Genomic DNA, 8,503 nt, shown 5'->3' with positions numbered 1-8,503 from the left:
TTGCTGTAAGCTGCCTACAAATATTTTGTTTGAAAGTTTTGAAGTTTTCCCACATCAAAGTACTAATATTCTGCAATGCGCTTTTTAAAAACAATGTTTTTTTCATCATGCACGTTCTGTCCTAAAAATAAAAATTGCATGAGTATATCTCTGGATCTGTAAAAGGATACGCTTGCATTCAAACTCTCTTGTGGCACTCAAGTTTTTTGGACCCTGTTGCACTCTGTTTTTGCGCTGCTTTTAGTCTACGACCCATATTACAGAAGTCAACCATCTCTGAGTATTTGGGACTCCTTTGTAAGTGCCTTATCTTTAATCCTTGAAAAGCTCTATAATAAAGGGGTCTGTCAAAGATTGCTTGAATGGAAGATAAAAGAAGGCCCACTTGTCTCACCAAATGCAGTAGAGAAACCTGATGTTTTACTCATGTTATCCTTAGTTCAGTTTTTGTTAGACCTGGCATCCTTAAGGTGGCCTACCAGCAACCTTTTTGCTTTTCACCTCACGTTTTGCTGTATCTTTATGTTGGCCGTAGGACTCTAATCACTTTATCACTACTGTGAGAAAGTGGCTCTGTATATACTGTTCCCAAATAGGTACAGTGTGCACAGAGTCCCCAGTCCCCAGAGGTTTGGCAGAGGCTAAAGTTAGATATAACCTTACTCTCTAAAGTGGTAGCTTGCCGAGCAGTAAGGCAGTATCAGAGTACAGTGTAAAACATTTGTTGTACACACTCAGTCAGCAAATGGTCTCACACACTCAAGAACTGAACACTAGGCCATTGGTTTGCATAAAAAAGATATTGTTGTTTTACTTGAGAACCAACAATAGGTATCAAAATATACTTTCTCAGAGTGAGATGCTTTAGTTAAATACTTTGCAATAGGCAATTGACTTTTGCAGGTCATAGTTACAGTTTATTACAATAGGCAACACAATTTGAATCACAATAATACATTGAGCTCAATGGGAATTTTAAGTTATATGCAATTAATTACTTTCAGGAATACTTTTCTAAATCCAGGACTGGATCCTAGATTCAGTCCTGGGACAGTTCTTGGAAACAAGTGAGTAAATTTGTTTTAGTTACTGTTGTGATTTTTAAGCAATATTTTGCTATTTTAAAAGTTGACACTTAGAAACTTTTGCTGATCAAATTACCAATGTTATCCTATGGAAGGAAATTCACTTAGCAGGTAAGTGGGGTTATGGTTACTTTTTCTAGGTCAGTGTTGGATCCTAGATCCAGCACTACTGTACCACCTGTAAGCAGTTGAGAAACTACGTTTAAGTTATACAGGCGATTTTTAAGGAATATTTACATGTTTGCAAAATCGACACTTAGAAGAAATTTCACAGAAAAACAGTCAATGGTTTCCTATGGAAGAAAATTCAAGTTACGGGTAAAGTACGTTCTCGTTACTTTTGTAATCCAGTGCTGGGCTCCTAGGCTCAGTACTGGGACATCTATCTAAAACAGGTAAACAATTACGTTTTCACAGTTGGTACGATTTTTAAAGAATATTTGTAAGTTTCAAAAATCTACACTTAGAACATTTTCAGCGAAAAGCAGGCAATGATATCCCATGGAAGGAAATTCGAGTTACTGGTAAGTACGGTTAAAATTACTTTTCAGGGTCAGTACTGAGCTCCAAGATGCAGCACTGAGGTCTCTCCTGATAACAGGTGAGTAAATCAGAATTCGTTGTTCGGCTGATTTTAGATGAATATTTTAAAGTTCCAAAACTCCACACCACTTAGAAGAATTTCCAAGTGAAACCACTCAATGTTAGCCTATGGAAGAAAAGTGAGTTATCGGCTTTTAGGTAAGTACTCGACTGGCAGAGTTATGGTTCTGGGCACAGACTCAGGGGTCTCCCAGGGGAGTCCCAGCCTACTTGCCAAGCCTTAAACTCCCCTTTTATTACATATAATTTACACCTAAGGTAGGCCCTAGGTAGTCCTAGGTGCATGATGCTATGTAAGTAAAAAATTAGATATGTACTTTGGTGGTTCGCGTGTCCTGTAAGTAGCAAACAGTCTATTTCATTTTTCACTACTGTGAGGACTACCCCTCTCATAGGTTAGCTCTGTGTATTCCCCTATACTTTTTATTTGGTAATTCCATATCGGAGAGGAGTAGCTTTATTTATTTATTGAAAATCCTACTTACTGGTGAGGTTGGATTTAACTTTACTATTTTAGAAATGCCACTTTTAGAGAGTGAACATTTCTCTGCACTTACTGCTCTATTTGCCTGAAACCTGGCCCCAATACACGTCTGGATTGGGCTGGGTGACAGCAAAATTTGTGCCTTCCCTCTAGAGAGCCACAACACAGGTCACTCAACTGCACCTCGGGGGTGAGCTCCGCTCTCCCTTCACCCCCAATAGGTTCAAGAACGATAATTTATGTAAGTAAATACATTATAGCTACAGCTTATAATCATGCGAGTTTAAATCATTTGTTGTTAGATGGTTTAAATATTTGAAAGGATCTGTTTTTAATAGACATTTTACAAAAACCACTGGTACATTTGCTAATTCTGTAAAATTAACACCCAACTGCCGTGACATTGCCAACCACAATGCCGTGACTCGGATTCGAACCGAGGTTGCTGCGGCCACAACGCAGAGTACTAACCACTATACGTTCACGGCGAGCTACTTGGGCTCAACGACATACAGTGACATGGAGAATTTATAATTCGGAACACTCAGGGCTGTTCCTGTGATAGGCTGGATGTATTCATTGCTTCCTCATTCCTCATTCAGAGGCTGCGTCTCCTCAGTGGTTGATAGGCTGAAACCGTTTCCTGGCCGCCTGCTTGTGAAATGCCAGGAGTCAAAGATCACACAATACACTTGCGGACCTGTGATGGGACACCAATGCAGAGAAACCCACCTGGCACAGACCTTCTATTCTGTCTATTAGACCTGCATCTTCCCTGCACCTTTCAAGCCATTTGTATGTGAAGCAAGAAAGAATTAGAGAGTGATCCATCTACACTTTTATAGGGAGGATGTCGCCGTGAGCTCCTCCCAGCTAATCACACGAACAGCAGAAAAGCAAGATAATACACAGTTGAGGGGAGGGCTGCATGGTTATGTTTTTGAGTAAATATTGAAACTGACCTCAGTGGCTCATTAGCAGAGCTGCGGCTAATGACTGGTGCCAAATCATGATGAAGCAAGCACCATGGCTCGTAGGGGACCCACAACACGCTTTTCTTAGCTCACTGAATTAAAGTATAAACTTCCGCCGTGTGTGAGTGGTAAAGGCTTGTTAATATGGTTCCTTTTCCAATTCAAGTCTGACAACAAGAGGCAGGAACCACGTGGCTTCGGAAGCTCAGGAAAGTAGCCACCAATCACAGAGAAAGAGAGAACTGGCAGTATGAGAGGTGGAGAAAACAGAAGCGGGAGCAAGGAGCTCAAATGAGATTGATGGCGTTTAAATAGAGCGCATAAAGGAACAGTTACACAGCTAAGAAATGGGAAAGACAGACTAGGGAAAAAAACACAGAAAGAGCCTGTAGATGAATTCTCTTCCTGGGACAGCAGGTTAAGAGAAATTACACATGGGGAGGTTAAGCATGTAACACGAGGGAGAATAAAAAAGAAAATGCAGTTTTATGAAGTGTGTTTGCCAATCCAGCCAGCACTTTTGTTCTATTTCTCTCTTTGCGTCTTTTATTGGTAAAGTAACTTTCAAGTGCATGCGCAGGTATGAATGAGAGAGCAACGGTATAATAATTTGAAGCGTTTACACCAGTGCTAAAGTAGGAATGAGGTGTAGCAAAGACATGAAAGAGGTAGCGATAACAAATATGTGGAGAGGCAATAGTGACACAAAAATAAGCCACCTATTTATAAAACTGAAATGGAAGAAATACTAAAGGTTAACTTCTGAAATTGTAGCCGATAATAAAAATATTCTCGTTGTTGGCTGGATTCGAACCTGCGCGGGGATACCCCAATGGATTTCTAGTCCATCGCCTTACCCACTCGGCCACAACAACTTGCTGTAAGCTGCATACAAATATTTTGTTTGAAAGTTTTGAAGTTTTCCCACATCAAAGTACTAATATTCTGCAATGCGCTTTTTAAAAACAATGTTTTTTTCATCATGCACGTTCTGTCCTAAAAATAAAAATTGCATGAGTATATCTCTGGATCTGTAAAAGGATACGCTTGCATTCAAACTCTCTTGTGGCACTCAAGTTTTTTGGACCCCGTTGCACTCTGTTTTTGCGCTGCTTTTAGTCGACGACCCATATTACAGAAGTCAACCATCTCTGAGTATTTGGGACTCCTTTGTAAGTGCCTTATCTTTAATCCTTGAAAAGCTCTATAATAAAGGGGTCTGTCAAAGATTGCTTGAATGGAAGATAAAAGAAGGCCCACTTGTCTCACCAAATGCAGTAGAGAAACCTGATGTTTTACTCATGTTATCCTTAGTTCAGTTTTTGTTAGACCTGGCATCCTTAAGGTGGCCTACCAGCAACCTTTTTGCTTTTCACCTCACGTTTTGCTGTATCTTTATGTTGGCCGTAGGACTCTAATCACTTTATCACTACTGTGAGAAAGTGGCTCTGTATATACTGTTCCCAAATAGGTACAGTGTGCACAGAGTCCCCAGTCCCCAGAGGTTTGGCAGAGGCTAAAGTTAGATATAACCTTACTCTCTAAAGTGGTAGCTTGCCGAGCAGTAAGGCAGTATCAGAGTACAGTGTAAAACATTTGTTGTACACACTCAGTCAGCAAATGGTCTCACACACTCAAGAACTGAACACTAGGCCATTGGTTTGCATAAAAAAGATATTGTTGTTTTATTTGAGAACCACTAATAGGTATCAAAATATACTTTCTCAGAGTGAGGTGCTTTAGATAAATACTTTGCAATAGGCAATTGACTTTTGCAGGTCATAGTTACAGTTTATTACAATAGGTAACACAATTTGAATCACAATAATACATTGAGCTCAATGGGAATTTTAAGTTATATGCAATTAATTACTTTCAGGAATACTTTTCTAAATCCAGGACTGGATCCTAGATTCAGTCCTGGGACAGTTCTTGGAAACAAGTGAGTAAATTCGTTTTAGTTACTGTTGTGATTTTTAAGCAATATTTTGCTATTTTAAAAGTTGACACTTAGAAACTTTTGCTGATCAAATTACCAATGTTATCCTATGGAAGGAAATTCACTTAGCAGGTAAGTGGGGTTATGGTTACTTTTTCTAGGTCAGTGTTGGATCCTAGATCCAGCACTACTGTACCACCTGTAAGCAGTTGAGAAACTACGTTTAAGTTATACAGGCGATTTTTAAGGAATATTTACATGTTTGCAAAATCGACACTTAGAAGAAATTTCACAGAAAAACAGTCAATGGTTTCCTATGGAAGAAAATTCAAGTTACGGGTAAAGTACGTTCTCGTTACTTTTGTAATCCAGTGCTGGGCTCCTAGGCTCAGTACTGGGACATCTATCTAAAACAGGTAAACAATTACGTTTTCACAGTTGGTACGATTTTTAAAGAATATTTGTAAGTTTCAAAAATCGACACTTAGAAAATTTTCAGCAAAAAGCAGGCAATGATATCCCATGGAAGGAAATTCGAGTTACTGGTAAGTACGGTTAAAATTACTTTTCAGGGTCAGTACTGAGCTCCAAGATGCAGCACTGAGGTCTCTCCTGATAACAGGTGAGTAAATCAGAATTCGTTGTTCGGCTGATTTTAGATGAATATTTTAAAGTTCCAAAACTCCACACCACTTAGAAGAATTTCCAAGTGAAACCACTCAATGTTAGCCTATGGAAGAAAAGTGAGTTATCGGCTTTTAGGTAAGTACTCGACTGGCAGAGTTATGGTTCTGGGCATAGACTCAGGGGTCTCCCAGGGGAGTCCCAGCCTACTTGCCAAGCCTTAAACTCCCCTTTTATTACATATAATTTACACCTAAGGTAGGCCCTAGGTAGTCCTAGGTGCATGATGCTATGTAAGTAAAAAATAAGATATGTACTTTGGTGGTTCGCGTGTCCTGTAAGTAGCAAACAGTCTATTTCATTTTTCACTACTGTGAGGTCTACCCCTCTCATAGGTTAGCTCTGTGTATTCCCCTATACTTTTTATTTGGTAATTCCATATCGGAGAGGAGTAGCTTTATTTATTTATTGAAAATCCTACTTACTGGTGAGGTTGGATTTAACTTTACTATTTTAGAAATGCCACTTTTAGAGAGTGAACATTTCTCTGCACTTACTGCTCTATTTGCCTGAAACCTGGCCCCAATACACGTCTGGATTGGGCTGGGTGACAGCAAAATTTGTGCCTTCCCTCTAGAGAGCCACAACACAGGTCACTCAACTGCACCTGGGGGGTGAGCTCCGCTATCCCTTCACCCCCAATAGGTTCAAGAACGATAATTTATGTAAGTAAATACATTATAGCTACAGCTTATAATCATGCGAGTTTAAATCATTTGTTGTTAGATGGTTTAAATATTTGAAAGGATCTGTTTTTAATAGACATTTTACAAAAACCACTGGTACATTTGCTAATTCTGTAAAATTAACACCCAACTGCCGTGACATTGCCAACCACAATGCCGTGACTCGGATTCGAACTGAGGTTGCTGCGGCCACAACGCAGAGTACTAACCACTATACGATCACAGCGAGCTACTTGGGCTCAACGACATACAGTGACATGGAGAATTTATAATTCGGAACACTCAGGGCTGTTCCTGTGATAGGCTGGATGTATTCATTGCTTCCTCATTCCTCATTCAGAGGCTGCGTCTCCTCAGTGGTTGATAGGCTGAAACCGTTTCCTGGCCGCCTGCTTGTGAAATGCCAGGAGTCAAAGATCACACAATACACTTGCGGACCTGTGATGGGACACCAATGCAGAGAAACCCACCTGGCACAGACCTTCTATTCTGTCTATTAGACCTGCATCTTCCCTGCACCTTTCAAGCCATTTGTATGTGAAGCAAGAAAGAGTTAGAGAGTGATCCATCTACACTTTTATAGGGAGGATGTCGCCGTGAGCTCCTCCCAGCTAATCACACGAACAGCAGAAAAGCAAGATAATACACAGTTGAGGGGAGGGCTGCATGGTTATGTTTTTGAGTAAATATTGAAACTGACCTCAGTGGCTCATTAGCAGAGCTGCGGCTAATGACTGGTGCCAAATCATGATGAAGCAAGCACCATGGCTCGTAGGGGACCCACAACACGCTTTTCTTAGCTCACTGAATTAAAGTATAAACTTCCGCCGTGTGTGAGTGGTAAAGGCTTGTTAATATGGTTCCTTTTCCAATTCAAGTCTGACAACAAGAGGCAGGAACCACGTGGCTTCGGAAGCTCAGGAAAGTAGCCACCAATCACAGAGAAAGAGAGAACTGGCAGTATGAGAGGTGGAGAAAACAGAAGCGGGAGCAAGGAGCTCAAATGAGATTGATGGCGTTTAAATAGAGCGCGTAAAGGAACAGTTACACAGCTAAGAAATGGGAAAGACAGACTAGGGAAAAAAACACAGAAAGAGCCTGTAGATGAATTCTCTTCCTGGGACAGCAGGTTAAGAGAAATTACACATGGGGAGGTTAAGCATGTAACACGGGGGAGAATAAAAAAGAAAATGCAGTTTTATGAAGTGTGTTTGCCAATCCAGCCAGCACTTTTGTTCTATTTCTCTCTTTGCGTCTTTTATTGGTAAAGTAACTTTCAAGTGCATGCGCAGGTATGAATGAGAGAGCAACGGTATAATAATTTGAAGCGTTTACACCAGTGCTAAAGTAGGAATGAGGTGTAGCAAAGACATGAAAGAGGTAGCGATAACAAATATGTGGAGAGGCAATAGTGACACAAAAATAAGCCACCTATTTATAAAACTGAAATGGAAGAAATACTAAAGGTTAACTTCTGAAATTGTAGCCGATAATAAAAAGATTCTCGTTGTTGGCAGGATTCGAACCTGCGCGGGGATACCCCAATGGATTTCTAGTCCATCGCCTTAACCACTCTGCCACAACAACTTGCTGTAAGCTGCCTACAAATATTTTGTTTGAAAGTTTTGAAGTTTTCCCACATCAAAGTACTAATATTCTGCAATGCGCTTTTTAAAAACAATGTTTTTTTCATCATGCACGTTCTGTCCTAAAAATAAAAATTGCATGAGTATATCTCTGGATCTGTAAAAGGATACGCTTGCATTCAAACTCTCTTGTGGCACTCAAGTTTTTTGGACCCTGTTGCACTCTGTTTTTGCGCTGCTTTTAGTCTACGACCCATATTACAGAAGTCAACCATCTCTGAGTATTTGGGACTCCTTTGTAAGTGCCTTATCTTTAATCCTTGAAAAGCTCTATAATAAAGGGGTCTGTCAAAGATTGCTTGAATGGAAGATAAAAGAAGGCCCACTTGTCTCACCAAATGCAGTAGAGAAACCTGATGTTTTACTCATGTTATCCTTAGTTCAGTTTTTGTTAGACCTGGC

The 8,503-nt window shown here is 40.2% G+C and overlaps 2 non-coding genes across 2 annotated transcripts; both read right to left on the bottom strand.

Moving 5' to 3' along the window:
* Nucleotides 1-3,939: 3,939 nt before the first annotated feature.
* On the bottom strand, nucleotides 3,940-4,021 carry TRNAS-AGA (transfer RNA serine (anticodon AGA)). The gene has a single exon. It is a non-coding gene; the product is annotated as a tRNA-Ser (tRNA).
* Nucleotides 4,022-7,960: 3,939 nt separating this feature from the next.
* On the bottom strand, nucleotides 7,961-8,042 carry TRNAS-AGA (transfer RNA serine (anticodon AGA)). Its single transcript has one exon. It is a non-coding gene; the product is annotated as a tRNA-Ser (tRNA).
* Between the last annotated feature and the right edge of the window lie 461 nt (nucleotides 8,043-8,503).

The sequence above is a fragment of the Triturus cristatus genome, chromosome 12, assembly GCF_964204655.1.
Source record: "Triturus cristatus chromosome 12, aTriCri1.1, whole genome shotgun sequence".
Classification (NCBI taxonomy): domain Eukaryota; kingdom Metazoa; phylum Chordata; class Amphibia; order Caudata; family Salamandridae; genus Triturus; species Triturus cristatus.
The sequence above is the reverse complement of the archived record's forward strand: the minus strand, read 5'-3'. Positions and strand labels throughout refer to the sequence as shown.